Genomic DNA, 23696 nt, shown 5'->3' on the forward strand with positions numbered 1-23696 from the left:
CTTTCTGAAGAAAGAAGTTGAACTTGAATAGTAAGGACTGGTTTTGTGTATCACCTTGACCATGGTCCCCAGCTATTTGTCACACACTAGTTAAGCTGCTGCTCTGCAATGCAATCCAATGTGAACTGTACTGTACCTTCCAAAAGAAGGTAAAATGTAATCAGTCAATCAGCTGGGAAGGAGGTTCCTTCTGGTATGTTCTGCCTCTTGCTTATAAATAGATATTGTTTTTTTGTAACTTTACTCTCCACCCTTTCTCTTGCTGTCACCTGGCCTACGGATCTCGGGACTAGAATCTTCAGGATCTCTGGCCTATCACCTACCTGACCTACAAATTTAGGACTTGTCAATGGCCCAATGGTAAGAAGCTGTGCTGCAATCCCAAAGGCACATAGTTTGAATCCGCTAGCTGCTATGTGGTAGAAGGATGGGAAGTCTCCTCTGATGCAATTTGTTGTTGCTGCTGCTGCTGTTGTTGTTGTTGTTGTTAGATGCCATGGAGTCAAGTACGACTCATAGAGACCCTATGAACAAAAATTCTGAACCCTGCTCTGTCCTGTGCCATCCTCACATTTCCTGACACACAAGAGCCCATTGCAGCAGTCACCGTGTCAATCCACCTGGTTGCCTCTAGAAACCCACTGGAGGGTCAGCTACGAGTCAGTTTCAACTCAACAGCACACAACGCCGCTGCCATCACAAACCTGGCAAACCAATCAAGCAGTCTCACTCTCTCTGTGCATGTTTGTGTACATACAGATACACACTACATGGAGTCCTGGTGGCACAGCAGTTAAGTGCTCAACTGCTAAGAATTTGGTGGTTCAATCCCCCAACTCTTTGGAGGAAAGATCTGACACTCTCCTTCTATAAATATTATAGCTTAGAAAACCTTATAAGGCAGTTCTACTGTCCTCGATGGGGACCCTATGAGTTGAAATCATTGCAGTGGCATCCAACATTAACCTAATAGGAGTGTGGCTGCTAAAAGAGACAGAAGACAAGCCTGTGGACATAGAATGACGAATAGGAAGGTAGCTTGAGTGAGCCTCTCCTTTTAGAGGAGCCGTCCCTAGCTCGGTGTGGAGTGCAGGTGGATGGGGCAGAGCCTGGAGACAGAGGCCAGGTGAAGAACCAGTTCCCACGTGCCCTGTGGTGAGATGCATGCCCAGGGACCTGGAGGAGTCAGGACCACAGGGCTCAGGTGGTGACAAGGGAGTGGTGCTGGAGATGATGCGCTGGTGACTCCAGGTCGAGGGCGGTGGAGGGAGGAGGAACACTCTGAGGCATGGATGCAGGCCAACTGCAAACCCCAGCTGCCTCACTGAGTGTGTGCCCTGGAGCAGAGGACCTGGTGCGTTTAATCCCGAGTCTCTGTTGCCATTGTTGTTGTTGCTAGGTGCCTTCAAGTTGAGGAGGACCCATAACAACCCTACAGAAGCAGCGGGCCACACCTGCAGGGGGTTTGGAAATGTCAGCCTTGCAATTAACAGTCAAGTGCTCCACCACTGAGCCACCAGGGCCCCTTAAGCATTCAATAGACGGTAGCTATTATAAATATAGGGAGCTGTGGTGGCCTTGTGCCATCCAAAAACGGCAGCTCTCTGGCAGTTCAAACCCATCAACTGCTCTGTGGGAGAAAGATGGGCAATCTCCTTCCTGTCAGATTTACAGCCTCAAAGCCCCATTGGAAGGTCAGCTGGGAGTCCGCTCTGACTCGACGGCAATGAGTGCGTATTACCACCATGCATCCTAAATAATTTCATTCCACATTACTATTTCCTCTGACCTTGGTTTATCATTTGCTTGAAAACAGGCTGATCTCTGCTCAGCCCTGACCCACCTCCTGGCTGGAGCTCTGGCTAATGGGCTCTCCGCCTTCACTGAGGGCAGCAGGTTGCCATGGTGACCTCCCAGCTTGGCTTTTGGATTCAATGCGTGGACTGAGCCTTTTCTTTGTCCCAGCTGTCCTGCTTTCTAGACACTCGCTGTTAGGTGAGTTACAATGTACCCCTAAACAGCCGAATATAAAATGATATTGTTGGTAGCACACTGTAGAGAAGAATTGGAAACAATCCCAATTCCCCACCCTCGAGAGCTGGCTGGGTAAGTTATGGCACGGCCACACAGAATTGGACCATGCGGTGATTAGACATGTTGCAGAGCTGTGCTAGCAGGCAGAAACAGGATCCTGATACGTCGTTAATAGAAGAATGCTGGTCACAGACCAGCACTGGCCATGAAATACCATCCATATGAAAATGTATTACATTTCACTGCTTACATTTGTTGTTGTTAGGTACGGCTGGGTTGAGTATGACTCGTAGCGACCCTGTAAACAACAGATCTGAGCCCTGTCCTATCCTGTGCCAGCCTCACAGTCTCTGACACACGTAAGCACATATGCTGAAGTCACTGTGTCACTCACTCTATCTTGTTGAGGGTCTTCCCCTCTTTGGCTGACCCTCCACTTTTCCAAGGACAATAGCCATCTCCAAGGAATAGCCTTAGCTCCTAGCAACATGCCCAAAGCATGTGAGGTGAAGCTTCATCATCTTTGCCTTCAAGGAGCACACTGGCTGCACCTTTTCCAAGACATATCTGTTCTTTTGACAGTCCATTAGCTATTCATACTTTTCTCCAACACCACAACTCAAAGGCATCAATTCTTTCATCGTCCAGCTCTTAGATGCACAGCAAGTGATGGAAATAAAAAAAACCCATTGCCTGAATGAGACACACCTTAGTCTTCAAACTAATATCACTGCTTCTCAGGATTTTGGAGAAGTCTCTGACAGTGGACTTGCCCAACGTAAGGTATCTCCTGATTTCCTGACTGCTAAAACCAAGGATGCTGATTGCGGATCCAAGTACGATGAAATAGTTGACAATTTCAATCTTTTCTCCATGAATCATTAAGCTGCTTATGGGTCCAGTGGTGAGGATTTTTGTCTTTTTGATTCTGAGATGCAAACCATACTGAAGGCTGCAGTCTTTGATCTTCTGCAAGTATGTCAAGTCCTCCTCCCATTCAGCAAGCAAGGTTGTGTCTGTATAATGCAGGTTATTGATGAATTTCCCTCCAATCCTGATTCCACATTCTTCTTCATAACCACTTACCTTTCGATATAGACAAACATTTGGAAGGATGGTTCTCAACACATTCACTGTGGTTTTCTGTCGATGCGAGGAGTCTGCTCTGGGAATCCACTTTACTTTTTTTCTATTTTTCTAGGAGTCCTGGTGGCACAATAGTTAAGCACTTAGCTGTTAATCGCAAGGTATTTGTATCCACCAGCTGCTCCTCAGAAGAAGGACGTGACTATCTGCTTCCATAGATTACAGCCTCAGAAATCCTATGGGGCGGCTCTACTCTGTCCTATAAAGGTTACCATACCTCAGCATCAACCTAACAGGATGAGTTTTTGATGCTCCTGTCTCTGCTTTTCTAGGATACTCCCAGGGGGCAGCGGTGGCTCAATGGTAAAATTCTCAGCTTCTATGTCATTTTCATCCAAGACCAGCACGTGCTCTGCCTCCATCTGTCAGTGAAGGCTTGTGAAGTTGCTTTCACCCTGAACAGGTTTCAGTGGAGCTTTCTGACTATGGCAGATGAGAAAGAAAGGTCTGGTAATCTAATTCTGAAAAGAGCCAGTGAAAGCTCTATGGATCCTAATGATTTTGAGGAGGTCATAGGACTGGGCAGAGTTTAGTCCTGCTGTGCACAGGATTATCCTGAGTCAGGCGCCAACTCCACAACAGCTAACAAACAACAGTAATAACAGAGTGTTCCTACAGTTAGCAGGTGAGGGTTCTGTTTTGTTTTCATTAAATCACTAAAACTCATGGCCCCTTGAGTCAGAACCAACTCATACCTGACCCTTCAGTGGATTTTCAGAGGCTGTAAATAAAATGGGAGAAGATAATTCTTTGTCCTGAGGAGCAGCTGGTAGCTTTGAACTACCTGCCTTTGGGTTGGCAGCATAACTCTTAACCACATAACTCTTTACCGAATAGGCCACCAGAACTCCCTATCAAGTTACTAGTCCTGTTAAAAGAAGACAAACTATGCAGAATTTTTGAGACTTGTACACTACTGTTCATTGTAGCACTACTTAGAATAGCCAAAAGATGGAAACAGCCTAAAATGTTCATTAATGGATGAATGGATGAACAAAATCAATACACATATACAATGGAAAAATACTCAGCAGTGGGAGAAATGAAGTCTTGATATATGCTACAATATGAATGAAGCTGAAAGACTTCCTGATGAGTGAAAGAAACCAATTACAAAAGGATTAATATTGTATGATCTCACTTACATAAAAGAATAAGAAAAGGCAAATGTATAGAGACCAAAGTCTATTAGACGTTAACATGGGTGGGAGGAAAGGGGAAAGGGGGTGATTAGTGGTGGAAAAATTGTATTGATTGAGGAAAGTTGTGAGCATTATCTGTGAGTTCCGTGTAGCTACTGCAACAAACTTTTGAACTCAACAGAAAGGTAGTGAGCGTCACGGAAGGAAAGGCTAGTGGAAGAATTGGAAGATGTGGAGGGTGGAGGTATGTCTGGCCTCAGGAGAGCTTTCTTTATGCTGTTGACCCTGATTTTTCCCCCATTGTGAAGTTGGCGCAGACTGGCGGCTGCTGTGCCCATGAACACACCGTTTTCATGGTGGATATTTGCCTCCATGACAACTGTCTTCATTTCTATGAGACCAGAAGAGCTGGATGGTACCTGGCTATTATTACTGAGCATTTTCATCCCAGATTCTACAGAAGAATTTTGATCAAAAGAGAAAAAATATACAGCAGAATTTTAAATCCTCATTGACCTTAGATTTTATTTATTTATTCATTCATTTTTGCAAACCATGGGAGCTGGATAAATCCCTGAAACTATTGCCTTGAGATAATCCTTAAAGCTTAAACAAAAAAATATTCCCAAAAGCATTGCTAAAACCAAACAATAGTTCAACTAAATTAGTTTTTTTAAAAAAGGCTGTCTTGAACATTATGTTCTTTCGAGAATTATCTGCAGGATGAAATTGACAAGAGTAATTCAAAGGATTAACTAGGAACTACCTTAGGGAGCAATGAGTTTATGTTAATAGAAAAGGAACAACTCAGAAAAGGAGAGTGAGAATGATTGCACAATGTGAAAATATAATCAGTCTCATTCAATTATATGTATAGAAATAGTTGAGTTAGTGTATGTTTGGCTCCATATTCTATGCTCTACAACAAGGTCATAGGGTTCTCTCTAGAAGGTTCCAGAACATTCCACAAAAGCAGCATGCTCAAGCCTCCCATAACCCCCTCATCCTCATCCCACTTCACCTCCTACCAGCCTTGCCAGCCATCTCCCACTCTCTCTCTCTGCTCTTGCACTAGGGATTCACAGCTCCTTGACTTTGTTCCTGCCATTCTCATAGTGCAAGATATCTCCTCCTAGTAAAATTCTGCCCCTTTTTCAAGACTGAATCAAAATGTTGTTGTTGTTGACTGCCTTCAAGTTGAGCACGACTCATAGCTACCCTGTAAACAAAAGGCCTGAAGCCGCTCTGCAACTATCAACATTTATCAAAGTTCATAGAGTTTCCGGAGGCATGTTGTTTAGGAAGGGGATGCCTCTCCTGCTTCCAAACCTGTCATAGAATGTTATTGGTTGAGTTGCCTGCGATGCATAGCGACCCTACGAACTGCAGCTCTGAATCCTTCCCTGTCCTGAGCCAGTCTCACTGACTCCAACACAACAACCTCCATTGTCCCAGTCAATGTACCAATCCATCTCATCCAAGGTCTTCCTCTCCTGCACTGTCCGTCCACCCTTCTGAGCATGATGTCCTTCTCCAAGGACCAATCTCTCCTGGCCACGTGCCCAGCGTAAGTGAGGTGGAGTGTCTGGCTTTATTCTAGGACAAAATTTCATTCTAATTGGTAGGTATCATTCCACTTGCAAACTTCCCAATCAAATGTCAGAGCCCTACATGACCTCAGGTGGGCCCTGTTTAGTGCTCTGGCTGTGGTGCCTGGTCCAGGGCTGGACACACTGTTAGTGCCCAGTTCATGAGTGATGACTGACTGAATGATTCTGCTTTGCCTACTGCACACTAAACCGCAAACTAAAGCCAAGCAGGGTCTGCTCTAGTTGCTAGCATCTCCCTGCTCTACTGATGAAGACTGAACATTAGTACCAACTTGGGTTTCATTTTAGAATTTTAAGTATCTGATGGTTCAAATGTGAGAGAACTTCAAAAATTTGAACACTGCATATTTTAAGGTAATGAGACATTATCAATGCTTAAGGTGTGAAAAAGAATACTGTGGTTATATTTAAGAGCTCTTTCCTTTTAGCGTTCTTAGCAGTTGACACTCTCAGCAGCTAGCTGAAAAATGGATGTTCAAGTCCGCCCAGAGGCACCTCAGAGGAAAGACCTGGCAACTGCTTCCAAAAGATTGACCATTCTTAATACTGTGGAGTATAATTCTATTCTGACACACGCAGGGTCACCACGAGGCAGAACGGACTTGAAAGCAGCTAGTTGGTTTATCTTCAAGATGTACATTGAAGTGGTTGCAAAGAAAATAATATAAAATCTTGGATTGACTGGCCAGGAGGACTGGGTAGGAAGTAAGATGAAACAAAATTGGCCATGATTTGATAATTATTGAAGCCTGGTATGGATTTTCATAACACCCTTCTCTCCATTCTGTGTGCGGTTTTCAAAATAGAATAGACAATAACATTGCCAAGAAGAAAAAAATTGAAACGTGAATTAGGTCGTGAGTCCCACTCAGACATTGTATGTCAGTAGTCAAAGTGAATCTCTGTTGCAAGAATACTTATTATCCTATTTACAGGCTTTCCAAACACGTGGAAGATTACCATGAGAGTTTCGAAATTGATACAAAAAACATTAATCAGAATCCCCATTTGAATGGGTTATATCTAAAGAACTTAAAGATAAACCGGAAATGCTTCAGGGGAAAAAAAAACCTAAACAAACAACCTATGATTCCTTATAAATAAAAGTCTGCAGTCCTCACAAAATGAATTTTAAAGATTTAAATTGTAAAGATTTAAAGGCCTTGTTAGTTGAAAATATTTAAGGGTCTCTGATAAGTAAAATTTATAACCATTCTTTAACTTGGAGAGAGCCAAGAAAATATTTTTTTTCCAGAATATTTTCCAGAAAAGAAAATATTTATGACATGATAATACTGCCAACCTACTTTGATTTTAAGGTTCTACTTTTAAAAAGGTCAAATAGCATTTCATCTTCAATTTTTCAAGACTAATTACATTGTGATTTTTTGAACCGTATGAATTTTGGTGTTTTGAATACTTTATTGACTTTACTGATTTTATCTGTTAATTACATAAACTACAATGACATTGTAGATTTTTAGAAACTTAAATGTATTCAATGTTCTAAGATGTTATTGAAAATGATCTAACATTTGGCTTGACTGAATCTTTAAAGAAATTAATCTTGAATAGCTTTTTTGTTATTGTGATAAATATATAGGTAGCAAAACTTTTGCCATTTCAACAGTCTTCACAAGCATATTTCAGTGATACTAAGTATGCTCATTAAAGATAAGCATCAATGTTGGCCATTTCTGAATTTTTCCATCACCCTTAACAGAGTGAGTTTAATGTTCACTAAGAGGAGTGACCTCCTTTCCCCTCCTCCCTTCCCACTCTGTACTCAACTCAAACCCTCTGCCATCAAGTCAGTTCTGACTCACGGACCATCTGCTGGACTTCCAAGGCTGTAAATCATAATGGGAGGACATGCCTTCTCTTTCTCCCATGGAACTGCTGGAGACACACAGACCTTGGTTAGCAGCTCCATGGACTCGCTATGGACTATGTGACCTCTCTGTTGTTGTTGTTGTTGTATATCCTCAAGTCAGAACGGACTTATAGCTGATCTTCCAGCGGATTTTCAGAAGCAATAAATCACACAGAAGGAGACTGCCCATCCTGTTTCCATAGAGAAGCTGCTGTATTTGAAGCTCATGCCTTTGGAATTGCAATGCAGCTTCTGACCACTAGGCCACTATGTGACCTCTACATGTTTGCCTTTTCTAAGTGCTTAGATATTTGTCCTTTAGTGGATCACGCAGTGTTTGTCCTTTTGTGACTAACTTCCAGAAATATTGATTTCAATATTATGTGAAATGCCTAACAAAATTACCTTGGCTACTAGTCATATATATGCCAACCAAGTCCACTGCCATCTAGTAGAATCTGACCTACAGTAACCCAGTGAAACAGTAGAATAGCTCCATATAGGCTATCAGTCCTTCTAGACACAGATCGCCTCACTCTTCTTGCTGGAAACAGTTAGTTGATGTGTTTGAACCATTGACTTTTCAGTTAGCAGCCATGAGCTTAAACATGGTACCCACTGAGGTCAAGCACGTGATAAAAACCATTTCCGTGAGTTGCCAGACATGGAAGGGAGTGCCCAACATCAAACTTAGTGGTTCTCCACTCTGAAGAGTATAAGCATCATGAAGGAGATTTAATAAATACTGGTCTCCAGACAATACCAGCTCAATCATGCAGACTCTCCCAGGGTCAGAGATGGGTAGGGAGGGCTCAGGCGGAATGCAAAGCACAGCCAGTGTTGAGATCACAGAGGTTCTTGTCCCAAGTAGGGGAAATTGGGTCTCCCCAGAGGTACCCCACCCAGAGCTGGTTTGCATGAGTCCTGTTGATTCATTGCCAGTGTTCCTGACCCCAGCCTGGGCTTTTCCTCCTCCACTCAGCAGCTTGCTGGCCTGAAGGGTGGGCACAGCAGGCAGGTCCCTTCATAGTGGCAGGGGAAAAGCAGGGGGTGGGGAGAAGCTGTCAGCCCAGAAGTTGAAGGTGAAAGTAGGCCCTGACCACTCAGAGCAATGTGATGAGCCTCCCTTTCCTCAACAGGGAAATATCTGGGTTGCTAGGGGCGGGATGTTCCTTTTCCACTTTTCTACCAACTCTCTAATCTCATCAGAAATGTAAAAATCTGACTTAAGTCTGGCAGTCTGTGGGAGGGAGTCCACTGGGTAGGAGAGGGAACGGGGACTTCTGGAAAACTCTGGGGCAGGACTGAGTGTGTATGATCGTGAAACAGTCCCAGGGACCTGGAAGCAGAACAAGGTCACAGACAGAAGCTTCATCTCAGCCCACAGAGGCACTGCCCCTGTCTCACCTGGGGGGACAGGCTGCTCCATAGCACTGAGCTACCACCTAGAAAAATATCTGCAGAAAAGGGTAAAAATTAGGGCAAATGCTCAACTTAGTGCTGTCGAGTCAGAATCACCTCACAGCTAATCTTCCAATGGGCTATCGGAGCTTATAAACTGCTTAAGAAGAGAGTGTCTATCTTGCGCTCATGGAGCTACCAGTGGATTCAAACCTCCAGAGAAACAGCCTTTGGATTAGCATTGAAGCTGTATGGATTATATCATCAAAGTTCCCTGGGGTGGATATAAGGAGCTGGAAAATCTTTACAGCAATGAGTCTCAAACTCATCTGTGCACCCAAATAATCCATGGGGCCCATCACAGGCTTCAGAATCCAAACCCCTGGGGTGTAGCCTGGTTCACAGGCTCAAAGTGATTCCCACACATGCCTCTTTAGGGAACATGAAAAGCCTCAAAGTCTCTGGGTGATATAAAAGGCTTGATTTAACTAACAACCTAAAGGTTAAGTGTTCAAATCCAGAAAAATCTTTTGTGAAAAACAACATATTCAAACTTTGTAAATAAATCAGCTCCATGGAAGAAAGGCCTGGTGATCCGCTTTCATTAAGATTACAGCCAAGAAAATTTTAACAGGACAGCAAGTAATAAATGTTGGAGAGGATTTGGTGAGACAGCCACTCTTTTACATTGTTGGTGGGGTTGTGCAATGGTATAACAACTCTGGAAGGCAGTTTGGGGTATCCTCAAAAAGTTGAACATAGAAATTCCATGTGACCCAGCTATTCCAGTGCTTGGAATATACTCCAAGAAAATGAGAACTGAGGCTAAAATGGAAACTTGTACCCTAAAGTTCATAACAGCATTATTTACCATTGCAAGGACATGGAAACAGCCCAGATGTCTAACCACAAACGAATGGATTGAGAAGTTGTGGTACATTCATACAATGGAATACTACGCAACATGCAGGAGCAATGACTTTGTAAATTACTACCCAACTTGGAAGGGACTGGAGAGCATTATGCTGAGTGAACTAACTCATTCCCACAAGGACAAATACTGTATAAAACCATTATTGTAGAATGATTATGAAGATCCAAGGCAAGGGCGAGGGCGGAAAAAGACGGGTGAGGATGGAGGGGGTAGGGTGTTAATCATAGGGTTGTGCAATTCAATGGGTGGGGTGAAGGAAATGGGAAGGATCTTTTGTGAAAAACAATATATTCAAACTTTGTAAATAAATTAAAGGTTTGTTTTTAAGTGCCATTGAGTCGTAGATGACTCATAGTAACCTTATGAACAAAAGACCTGAACACTTGTATAACTTTCATCATTTCTCTAAATTCATAGAGTTTCTGGAGACAAGCTATTTTGGAAGTGGATGCCACTCCTGCTTCCAGGCTTGTTTTAATCTGGGAGCTCCACCAAATACTGTCCACCATGGGTAACCATTATCGCATTTGACACATCAGTGTCATAGTGTTCAGCATCACAGCAAACACGAGTTACCCCTGCACAGCAAATTGACAGACCAGTGCTATATCACTTCAAATGTTTGACCAAAAACAATTAAAACCAGGCCTGAGTGCCACAGATTAAAATCATCTACCTTTGGCTTGGTAACATAACTTTCTATCCACTAGACCAACAGAGCTCTCTCTATGACTGACAGCAATTCTATGGACAACAGATCTAACCCTTGCCTCATCCTACGCCATCCCCACAATCCAAGACATGCTCAAGCCCATTGCTACAGTCACTGTATCAATCCATCGTGATGAGGATCTTCTTTTCTTCTCTGACCTTCCACTTCTCTCAGCACGATGCCATTTCCCAAGGACTGGAACTTTAAACTGTTGTTTGCTAAGTGCCATCAAGTTTGTAGATGACTCATTGTGACAAATAAATCAGAGTAATATTTTTTTTTAAAAAAAGAAAATACTAAGATTACAGCCAAGAAAACTTTATGGACATTAGTAAATAGATAAGTTGAATGAAGAAAAAGGCAATATTCAGTAAAGGTTTGATTATGACATTGTAATATTCAACATTAATGTTATGAAGCAAGATGTCTATGAATGATTGGATAAAAGCACAATATAGCTTGCAAACTTTCATTTAAAAAAAGTAACCAAAACAAACAAGCAACCCCCGCCCCTTAAGGAACGGCTTCTAACTCAGTAATACCTGAGGTTGCCATGAGTCCCAGTGGACTGCACAGCAGTGGGTTAATCTGAGTTTCTGGGATTGTTGGCCTGCACAGGACCTACAACTCACCTAGGATGACCAGAGCTTTCAGGAGAGCACAGGCTGGGGGCAGCAGGGACAGGGGCAGCTGAGAGCAGGACCCTGGGGGAGGGATCAGTGACGGATCAAGAGGTGGTGTGCTTAAACTCCATATCTCCTAAGCTCTGGGCCCCCTCGTTGGGCGCAGTGTGAGATCCCTGGCCACCCTCAGAGAGCACCCCTCTTTCTGAGGAGACAGACATATCTGGGAAAACTCAGGAGCTTTGTGGGAGGGAGACAGCCAGACCCGCCTCTCCCCTCACACAGCCACTTGGTTGTTTCACTAAGCCCACTGCTGTCGCGTTGACTCTGACTCACAGCAGCCAGGCTGCCTTAGGGTTGCCAATACTGTAAATGTTTACAGGAGATTGATAACATCTTTCTTCTGGGGAGCAGTGAGTGGGTTAGAATGAATGGCCTTTTGCAGGTGCCTCAAATACACAAACCCACAACTGTATCATTGTCTCACCACCAAGGCCTGCCTTCGTCCTTGACATCCAGATGCCCACATCTTCATTCCATACCTGCCTGGAAAATTCCATCTTGTTCTCTAGTCTCTGGCCGAGTCCTCCTTCTTCGGCTTCCAGTGCCCCTTTGCCTGCTCTTGTCCATTTTGGGCCCCCTTTGATAATACTCCTGCTGCACCTCACCAGCACAGGGGCTTCTGGAGCGTGTCCATCCCTCGCTGCCCCCCAGGAGACAAGGCTCCTTGCTTTCCATATTGAGGAGCCAATACCAGGCTGGAGGAGCTCAGAAAATACATGGCTAAATGCTGGCAGCCGTTCTGAGTGTGTCCAGAGTCTGGCTAGTCAGGAGTGGTTCCCGGAGAAGGCAGTCCTTCACAGAAGAGGAGGGAATGGGACCCCAGAGAGAAGACTTGAAAGACTTTAAAGAGTTAAAGCTAGAATGAGAAGGAGGCTGGCATTCAGGAGCAGGGAGCTGAACTCAGAGGAATAAGAGGTTAGGGCTCAGTGCAGGGGGTCCAGGGAGTGGGCTGATATCCTGCACCCCTACACCAGGTATTCTCAGGCCAGTAAGTTCAAAGTGACCTTCCAGGGGACTAGCTGCACCTCTGTCCCCAGAGGATTTGCATTCATGAGAAGGTTTTCCTTGGCAATCATTAACTCAGTCTCACCTACTGGACTGGAGGAGGAGGTGGGGGAATTGTTAAGCGATAAAACTGGTGGGTAAATCATTTCACATAATTATTACCCAAAGAACACACCCCACAGGTAAAGGGAAATGGTCAGGAGCAGGTCAAAAGCCAAGAAGATGTGAAATGTCCCAAGGAAGAAGGTTGAGTGGATTGGGTGATCAAGGAGGGACTGAAACATATCTAGACCCTTGTCTGGGCCTGCAGAACTCTGGGATTGGAGCAGGACACAGGGTCCAGATGGGAAAGAGCATAGCCTGCAAAGAGCCCTGCAGAAGCAGCCCAGATGGCTAGAGAGTCCAGGGGAATGCTCCAATCTCTGTGACATACAGTTATTCCCATCTGTGATATGGTATTTGGGTTCTGGACTCCTGAAAGCTTCCTAGGCCTCTCCTTCCTCATCTGTAAAATGGGGATGATGTTGATTTTAAATCCCTTTCATTGATCACTGACTCTATTTATAGAGTCATTGAATAGAACAAAAATTCTGCCATGCCTGACTGTTGACTTAAAGTTGGAAGTTTGAATCTACACAGGAGCACAGCAGAAGAAAGACCTGGCTATCTGATTCTGAAAATATAATCCATTGAAAACCCCATGGAGCATTTCTGTTCTGACAAGAATAGGTTACCGTGAATTAGAAATGACTTGATGACAATTGTTTTTTGCTTGTTGTTTTGTTGTTGTTGTTTTTATTCTTATCCCCTTTTTATACTTCATAGCCTTTTTCAGAATATCTTCCTGGGTGGCCACTGTTATCAAGCCTCAGCATGAATGACTTTTTTGGCCTGTTGGGGGCGTTAATATGAGGCCATGTTTAAATTCTTGGTACACAGTTGTTGTTGGGTGCCATCAAGAGGATTCCAACTCACAGTGACTCCATGTGGCAAAGTAGAATGCCCTCCCTAGGCTGCAAGCTTCCTAGGGCAGGTCTTTTCCCTTGCAGGGTGGCTGGCCGTTTCAAACCACCAGCCATTCGGTTTGCAGCCATGTGTCAAGGGCTCCTGCTGCACAGCAGGTGTTCAGTAAAGGACAATTGCTACTATAACTGTTAAGATCGAGAACCCTCTTTCTCTGGCTGCAAGATAGCCCACGGAATTGATTCTGCTTTCTCCTTGCTCAGATGGAATTTTCACTACTAACCCAATGTCAGAAGTAACACATTTCATAATATTTGAATGCTGTGGTAGATTAAGAGCCCCAGTGGCTGAATTGTGACACAAGGTCATTATTCTAGCATTATTAAGTACACACTTTTTTTAAGAGCTGAGGCAAAATGCATTATTCAAAAACTCATGAAGAATGGGAATAACATGCCCACTAAATCAGCCCCCCAAAAGCATGTGGTCAGAGCTCAGGGAGGCGGAAACAGTAACTCCTGCCTTCCCACATATGCTTCTTGAGCCTTCTCTGCCCAGCCCCACTTTGGGCTCCAGGCTAGTGCTCACTCCAAGGTCTGCTATACGTGGCTTCCAGAATCCAAGAGCACCCGCCAGGGAGGGAGGCATGTGCAAGCAACAGTATGGGCTTGGGGAGAGGGCCCCTGACTCCAGCTGCTCCTGAGTTCAAGTTGCCTCTCCTGCCTTGCAAAGCACCAACTGCCACCACTTATCTTCTGATACATTTCATTCTTTATGGAAAGTGAAAAGAAAATATTACTCCATACTTAAGATGTCTCTCATGAACAGGAGTCCCTCCCATGTCCCGTGGAGCATCATGAGTGCACAAAGTAGGTGGTGTTGTCAAAGCTAAACATGCCCGGAGCTTGTTGTCATTGAGTCTAGCTGGCTCTCACTCATGATAACTTCATACAGAACCAAGTGAAAGGCTGGTCCAGTGCCATTGCCAGCATCACAGGCGTCTGGGTTCACTGCTGTGCTCATCAAGTCAACCCAACTTTGGAGGATTTCCCTCAGCCTCTTAGACCCTCCTGCTCTCTTGCTGGTAAAACATAATGTCCTTCTCCAGCAATCCCAATGGCAGTGAGTCAGTCTGGCAACATACTGTGATTTCTACAGCTTTTACTGGATAATTTTCAGGCTATCACATCAGAACTGATGAGTAATGGATCATCCAGTGGGTTTTCAGAAACTGTAAACTGCACGAGAGGAGACTTCCCACCTTTCTTCTGAGGATCACTGGTGGATTCAAAGCAGCAGAGAGGTGTCTCTCTACATACTAAGCCATCAGAGTTCAATTTTCAGCAATCAGCAGGACTTTCTTCCTCATCTCCTTTATTCGGAAGCTCCCCTGAAACTTGTCCATCATGGGTGGTCCTGTGAAATACCAGAGGCACCACTGCCAGCACCCTAGCAATACACAAGCCACCACAACTCAACCCACTGGCAGATGGGAGGAAGATCCTTGGAGCTAGGTCATTGCGTTTCTCAGCATTGGGGGAGGGGGTCCTGTTGGGTCTGCACATTTGTATGTTGTTGTTAGGTGCCGTCAAGTCAACTACAACTCATAGTGACCCCCATGAACAACACTTCAGAACCTTGCCCTCGCCTGTGTCATCCTCGTCGTCTTTGATACGCTCAAGTCTGCTGCTACAGTCACTGTGTCAATCCATGTTGTTGAGGGTCTTCCTCTCTTTCTCCTACCTCTACCTTCCCCGCAATGATGCCTTTTTCCAAGGACTGCTCCCTCCTATCAATAGACTTAAAGTATGGGAGACAAAGTTTCATCATTCTTCACTATGGTTGCACTTTCTTCAAGATAGTTTACTCATGGTTTTGGCAGTTCATGGGACACAGGGAATTGCAAAGCACTCTCCTCCAACACCGCAATTCAAACACATCGATTCTTCCTCTAATTCATTGCCATCCTCATTCATTATCCAACTTTCAGATGCATGGCAAGTAACTGAAAAGACTGGTTTCAATCAGGAGCACCTTAGTCTTTAAACTGACTGTTTCTCCTTTGTATCTAGGAGAGGTCCTTTATGGAAAATTTTCTCAATGCAACACGTTTTTTGTTTTCTTGTATGCTGAGTGTTGATTGTGGAGTCAAGCAACATGAAATCATTGACAATGTCAATCTTTTCTCCATTTATCATCATGTTACCTACTGGCCAGTAGTGAAGATTTTTGTTTTCTTGATGTTAAGATATAAGGTCTTCCTTGCTTTCAGCAAGCAAGTTTGTGTCATCTGCATAATGCAAGTTGTTGATCACTCTTCCTCTGCTCCTGATGCCACCTTCCTCTTTATAAATTGCACTTTCTGAAAGGTTTTGCTCAGCATAAAGTCTGAATGAGTATGATGAAAGGATATGGTGCCAATGATTTTAAACCCTACACTATTCCTTTGTTCTGTTTAGACAACAGGTTCTCAGTCCAGGTACACATTTCGCATGAGCACAATTAAGTGATCTTGGATTCCCATTCTTTTCAATGTTAGGTATGATTTATTATAATCAGCACAATTAAATGCCTTTGAGTAGTCAATAAAACACAGATAGACATTCTTCTGGACATTGTAATGATACCTTTGTGTCCAATTCCTTCTAAATCCAGCTTGAATTTCTGGCAGTTCTCTGTTGATACACTCTTGTAGCCTTTTTAAAAAAAATACTCTTCAGCAAGATCTTATTTTTATGTGATGTAAGTTATATTGTTTGATAATTTCCACATTCTGTTAGATCATCTTTTTTGGGAATGAGAACAAAAATGAATCTCTTCCAGTCAGTTGGCCAGGTAAGCTAGCTTCCAAATTTCTTGGCACGGACTGGTGAGCACATTCAAGGCTGCATCTGTTTGTTGAAACATGTCAATTGGCACATACCACAATTGGAACCTATCACTTCCTGCGGCCTCACTGTTATTGCCAATGCCTTCTGTGAAGCTTGAATGAAACATGTGGTTCGTTGCTTCCGTGAACAATAGTCTTTGCCCTTCAGACCAGAAGAACTAGATGATGCCTGGCTCCCATTTACTTAATGAGTCTTTTTTTATTTGGTTGTTTTGTTTTTTATTAAGTAGAAATTTATTTTCCAAGAGTGGGAAGCTAGATGTCTGAATTTAAGTTGCTGGCTCTACAGAAAGGCTTTCTCTCTCTGAGTCTCCGGGTTTGAGGAGTTTCCCAGCACAGGAACCTGGGTCCATAGGACGAGATCTGCACTCAGCTCTTCTTTCTTGGTGGTACTGGGGCTCCTGTCTCTGCTCATTTCTCTCTCCTTTTATCCCTGTTGCTGTCCAGGTGGCTCTGGTTCACAGCAACTCTCCATCAGGTTCCTGAGACTGTAAATCTTTGTGAGAGGAGACTGTGCATCTTTCTCCTTCCTTGATTGCCTCTGAACTTGCTGTTTCTGATTCACACCTTCTCTGGGCCATGGGAAAGTGTATGATGTGCAGCTTCACAAACTCTTGGCCCATTTACTAAATGTCTTGATCAAAGGTTCTATAGAAGAACCCTGGTCAAAAGAGAAGAAATACAGGATTTCAAATATTCTAGGCTGAATTAACTCTTGAAACCACTACTCTGAGATCATCTTTAAACCTTGACCTTTAAACCAAAAATATCCCCTGAAATCTTTCAACCAAACAATACCTTAGCTTAACTATTGGAAAATACCTGCCTTGAGCATTACGTTCTTTAGGGAAATAAACTGACAGCAAGAACTTGAACGATTGTCTAGGAATCTTAGAGGGCAGTAAGTTAATGTTACTGAGTGAGAAACAATTTCAAAAAGGCTAGTGACAATGGCTTGCACAGCTTGACAAATGTAATCAATGTCACTGAATTGTGCATGGAGAAATCATTCAACCCATGCATGTCCTACTGTGCTTATTTGCAATGGTAGCAACAACAACCACAAAAAGTGCATATTTTACAAAAGGATAAACTGACACTTCCAAAAGGGAGGCCAAGGGAGAAACTGAGGCCCAGAGATGCCAGATGACTTGCTTAGAATCACACAACACAGGATAAATGCAGCAGCTCACGCTCTGACATTCCACCCTTATCTTCACCCCTCCCCATGGTCTCATGGTTAACCTGAAGGATTCATCTTTCTTCATGCAGTTTCCCATCTCCCCTCATTTTTATTTTTTTTCAAAAAAATATAAACAGTCACATTCTAGAGGGCATGTGCATTACAAACACCCAAAAGTGGATAATTAATGTCCACTAAAATATTTGGGAACTGAAGCTGTCCCCACTTGGTGTCTTTCTTCTCAGCATACCATACCCCCACCTCCACTTGCACCGAAGAGGGAGCTCCAAGTAACAGCCTTTCCAAGCCCTGAATCTGGGGAAAATGCTGAGAGATTTGGGAAAGAACCAGAACCTCTCACAGCAATTGCAGGGCATTGAGTTCATGCCCCTGGCCCAACCCATCTAGCTCATGCCCTTCACAACAGGGCTCCTCTGCTGCTCAAAAGGGCCCAATGTTCACTCCTGCTCTATTGTTGGCAGAAGCCCACTGTCTCCTGTATTTTTCCCTTCTGAAATGGCTCACCTGTTGTCACCAGGTATCAGCCACCAATCTTTTGTCATTCTGCAGGTCTTTATTTGGGTGCAAACCCATGAAAGAATGTTTCTCAGTAAAAATTTTTCCAGAAAGGTCGTAAAACTGACTCAGAAAAGTGGAAAGACATTGATATATGGGTTTGGGGAAAACTTAATATGCGAAAATGAACAGTGTTATATCCAGAGGTGGTGGGACAGGTTTGAGTGCACAATGGCACCCAGTGGGGAAGGTGGTCGTACAAGGGCTAGAACGCATGCTTTCAGGCTTGTACTGTTATTATGTGCTGTTGAGTCAGAACCAACTCATGCTGAGCCTTCACCCAGTTTTCTGAGGTTGTAGGTCAATGGGAGGAGACTGTCCATCTTTCTCCTGTGGTGCAGCTTATGGATTTGAACCGCCTGCCTTTGGGTTGACTGCCTCTGCATCTTTACCCACTAGTCTACTGAAGCTTTCTCTAGTTAGATAACAATCAAACCATACGACAAAGGCAGGGGGGGAATGAATCAAACCTCAAAGTCACAAGAAAGGAAAAATGTACTTTAAAGCAGTCTCATAAAAAAGAGAGGGGGGGTGTAAAGAAAAAAGTGCAACAATGGATTAATGAAAATCCAAAATCTCTGTAAATTTTCATTAAAATTAATAAAATAAAAATTTTTTTTAAAAAGAGAGAGGTTATCATCTCAGCCCAATCCAGCTCTAATTTAGTTTGGCTCAGAATTAGTAATTGGACGGCATTTACAAAGCTACATATTCAGGCCCCTCTGAGATAGTGAGATACTGGTCTTATGGAAAAGTCAGAAACATGGGCTCCTTCATGGTTAGATTCCTGTTATCCTTCTTTCCCTTCAACACGTTTTCAGACGCACTGCCTTCTTCTTTCAAGAGTTCTTCCTCTTTCAAGAGGTCTCTTTTGATGCCCAAGTCTCTTCAGCTTCCTTTCTTCTCTGCTGGCAGAAGGAGTTGACTAACCAAGTGATGCATCACTGCATGGTGTCTTTACTGGGGAGGGAAAACAAATGTAACAAGTGTCTAAGAGGCACAGCACTTGGCCTCAGTCAAGGTTTATAAGAACTCAGTAAGTACTAGCTGAAAAGTGGTTATTCTCCAGCAAGAATCAGCTCTCAAAACATTTACCAGCTCTCTGTTACTGTTGTTTGCTGCCAAGGAGTCAGCCATCAGATCAGGGCAAACTCAAGTACAATAGGATCAGCTTGTTTTGCTCCAGGGGTTGTTGGAGGGTTTGCTGTTGTTGTTTTGTTTTCCCCCAGAAGTGGAACAGCAAGCTTTTCTTTCTAGTCGGTCTTGGTCTGGAAATTGTACAGAAACTTGTTCAGCATCACATGAACCTGCACTGGCAGGTGACGGCTATATTTTAGGTGCATTGACCAGGAATCGAACTCCAGTCTTCCACATGGAAGGTAACATTTCTACCCCGGAACCACTCTAAATCAATCCAAACCCACTTCCAATGAGTGGATCCCTACTCACGGAAGCCCAAAGACAGCAGACTGTCACATGTTTTTTCCTCCTGCTGAGTGCTGGTGACTTCAAACCACTGACTTTTGGTTAGCAATGGCCTTTACTCACTGCACTCCAGGGCTGCCCAAACCACACTCACCCACTCATATTGCCAAGTCAGTACCAACTCTTAGCTGACCCTAAGAAGGTTTTCAGAGGCATTGGGGTTTTCATTGCATGGGAGGAGACAGCCCATCTTTCTCCCATGGAACAAGTGGTAGATTCAAATGGCCTTACCCATTGGGCCATCTAAGAAATAACAAAAGAGAAATCACAAGGTGATATAGGAAATCACCAAATATGTGCAGGTGCATGTGGACTTCTGGTAGATTTATTGACTTCTCTAAGCTACTATTATTAGGATAAGCATCTTTTAAAAAATGCCATGTAATTTGAGGTCATGTATAATAGGATTCTCAGCTCCAATACAGCAATGCTAATGCCAACTATTCCACTGGATTTTGAAAACTTATCTTCAGGAATGCTTTCTCTCCTTATTCTCTGAGAAAACACCAAGTGGTGGATGACACTGGTACAGCAGGGAAACCCAAAGGCCCTGGGATGGGAGCCCATGGTGGTTTCCACAGAGGCTCCGGCAGGGATCTATCTGCAAAGTTGGGGTCTTGGCTGTAGACAGGGCTGTGAGAGGGGGCATGGAGCTCTAGGAGGCAAAGCCAAGGACAAGGAGTTGCCAAGCTGGGCATCTGGCCAAAGATATGAAGGTCAAGTCCATGAATGGAGATCTATGTCTTCTCATTTCCCATCAAGGAGTCTGAGATCATTGACTTCTTCCTGGGGATGTTCCTCAGGGGTGAAGTCTTGAAAATCATGCCTGTGTAGAAGCAGACACATACTGGCCAGCCAGCCAGGTTCAAGGCATCCATTGCCTTTGGAGATTATATGCATGTTGGCTTGGGAGTTGAGTGCCCCAAAGAGGTAACTACTGCCATCTGTGAGGCTATTATGCTGGTCAAGCTCTTCATTGTTGCTGTTCCGCATGGTTCCTAGGGGAACAAGATCAGCAAGCCTCACACCGTTCCCTGCAAGGTGACCAGACGCTGTGGCTCTGTGCTGGAGCACCTGATCCCTGCACCCTGAGGCAGTGGAATCGTCTGATCCCCGTACCCAAGAAGCTGCTGATGGCTGGAATTGACGACTGTTACACCTCAGCCAGGGGCTGCACTGTTACTCTGGTCAACTCTGCCAAGGTCACCTTTGATGCCATCTCCAAGACCTAAAGCTAATTGACCCCAGATCTCTATAAAGGGACGGTGTTCACCAAGTCTTCCTACCAGAAATTCACTGACCATCTTGCAAAGACCCACACCAGTGTCTCCATGCAGAGGACCCAGGCTCCAGCTGTGGCAACCACATAGTGGGTTTTGTATAACAGAAATAAAGTTAATTAAGTCAGATAAAAAAAACAACAACACCAAAAACCTTTTCTCAAATCAAATGCTCATTAGGCCAGATGAGGGTTTCAGAGAACTGTTTCCAGAGTCACTTCATGATCCTAAGTCATCTCTAATCCTGAACTGGAGTCCGTGAACGTCTATAATAAATCTCACAGTCATGAGTATAATCTGTAAGTTCTGTGTAGCCATTGCAAGGAATCATTGAACTTGTAGAGAAGCAGAAAGAACCATGGGAGAGACAAATGGTATGACAACTTCAAAAAGCCATGTGTAACTTTTACCTCATAGGAATCAGCTTTTAGCTGCTCATACTGGTAATAACCCTCCTCCCTTGTAAAATCACAGAAGATCAGACACCTCACACACCACATCAGTTTAACCATACCCTATGCACAACAGGATGTGACCATTGGAATTCACTCTTTTCATGAGTTCACTTTTGCCTGGTCTTTCTTCCTAGTCTATCTTGGCCTTAGAAACTCCTCTGAAACCTGTTCAGCCTTGTAAAACACATAAGCTTTCACTGGCAGATAGATACAGGCTACACTTGAGCACATTCCTGGGAATTAAGCCTAGGACTCAGGTCGCCCACACAGAAGACAAGAACTCTTTGGCTCAGCCAGTTAACTCTCTTCCCCTTTCTAATACCCACATTCACAATCCATCCTTGTCTGAATCCAACTATCTGTCTATACTCCCCTTAACTTTCTGTGACCAAACTTCTGGCACACAGCACCTCTTCTCTCCTCTCTGTCTGATAGAAGAACAGGCATGTGTCCCTTGGCTTAAACCAAGAACTGTTTTCATTCAAGAAACTACCACAATGCTTCCACAGGAATCTCCACACCAGATATATTCTCTCCCTTGTAAGTTTTTCCCATGAAGACTAAGAATTATTTTAAAAATAGCAAAAATTGGTACCACTATTGGTCTCTACCATCATTGGGAGCAAAGAAGAGTGAAGAAAATAAAAGACTGGTAAGCCATGTAAACATCAGTACCCATCACTCTGAGATCAGAAGACGTAGACGGTGCCTGGCTACCACTGCTGACTGTTCAGAAAGAGATCACAATAGAAGGTTCCTGACAAAGTGGAAGAAAAAATGAGGACACAATGAAAAATCACTAAAAAGAGTGGGCTTACTGGTCTGATACAGACAGGGGATTCCTGAGGTGATAGCCCTTAGTCAACCTTCAATCCTGGAACTGAAATCACTCCTGTTACTGAATTTTTTGCTAAATAATACACAGATCTATAAGATGATCAATAGCACAGAGAGGAGCGTGCTACTTGGAGCAATCAACCATACAAGATACAGTGGGCTGCATTTGCCCAGCAATAAAGATAAGAAGGCAGGGAAAGATTAGCGAAAAGGATGCATGGAAAGAAGCAATACACAGAGCAAAGGGGAAGAGTGCTGTTACACTGTGGGGAATGCAGTCAGTGTCACCAAGGAAAAATGTGCATGAGCTGTAGAATGGAAAACCAGTGTGTTCTGTAAACTTTCAGTCAGATCGCAACAAAACATCAAAAGAAGACAACAACAACACAGTTCCACAAAGCACTCCTCGTACATTAACAAAGTCAACGCATGAAAGAGTAACTGGGGAGAAAAAAAAACACTTGTCATTTGTATTCCTGAGTCCTTGGGTGTTGCAAACATTTACTGTGCTCCCGAAAAGGTTGGCAGTTAGAGGCCACCCACAGGTGCTTTGGAAGAAACACCTGAGGATCTGCTTATGAAGAAACAATTTATGGAGGTCAGTTCTACTTTGACCCATATGAGATCACCAGGAATCAGAATGGAGTTAATGGCAACAGGTTTGTTTGTTTTAATTTCTATTCCAACTGCAAATCTAGTTTCCTGTATAACACAAAAATCTTCAACTCCACTGTTGCTGGGTTAGTTCCAATTTTTAGGGACCCTCTTCTGGATTTCCAAGGCTATAAATCTTTATGAGAGGAGACTGCCCATCTTTCTCGCATGAAGCAGCTGGTGGATTGGAACCACTGACCTTTCATTTAACAGACCAATGCCAAGGGGCTCCACACACAAAGATACCTCCAATTCTATCAGAAAAAAACCAACAACCCAAGAGAAAATGGACAAGACATACAAATAGTCTGTTCACAGAAAAAGAAATACAAGTGGCTTTTGTATCTATGAAAACTTGTTTAATGTATTTCTAGTAAGAGAAATGCAAATTTAAACTAGCCTGAGAATATTTTTTCCCCCTACCGGATAGGCAAATTTCAGCAAGCTTGACAACATGCTACCTCAGGAGATATGGAAGAAATAAACATTCTTGCATAGCGCTGGCAGGAGCATCCATCTTCACAAATTCTATAAAAACAATTAGCCAGTATCTTTCAAAGTACAAATGCACATACCCTCTGACCCATCAATTTCACTGCTAGGGCTTGATCCCACACAAACACACATTTGCAAAAATGCAAAATGGCTGATGTACAAAATATTTCTATAAAATACTGAGGGCAAAAAACTGGAAACAGCAACCTTGTAAAAAAGCCAAAAGATTATCTTTCTACAAAGATGGTGCCGAAAGCCAAGAAGGAAGCCCCTGCCCCTCCCAAAACTGAAGCCAAAGCAAAGGCATTAAAGGCCAAGAAGGCAGTCCTGAAGGG

The 23696-nt window shown here is 43.6% G+C and overlaps 1 pseudogene; it reads left to right on the forward strand.

Moving 5' to 3' along the window:
* The first annotated feature begins 20286 nt into the window (after positions 1-20286).
* Positions 20287-21010, forward strand: LOC102843669 (annotated as a pseudogene).
* The last annotated feature ends 2686 nt before the right edge of the window (positions 21011-23696 follow it).

Source organism: Elephantulus edwardii, unplaced genomic scaffold (genome assembly GCF_000299155.1).
Source record: "Elephantulus edwardii isolate Elephantulus edwardi_28Jun2011 unplaced genomic scaffold, EleEdw1.0 scaffold00066, whole genome shotgun sequence".
NCBI classification, from domain to species: domain Eukaryota; kingdom Metazoa; phylum Chordata; class Mammalia; order Macroscelidea; family Macroscelididae; genus Elephantulus; species Elephantulus edwardii.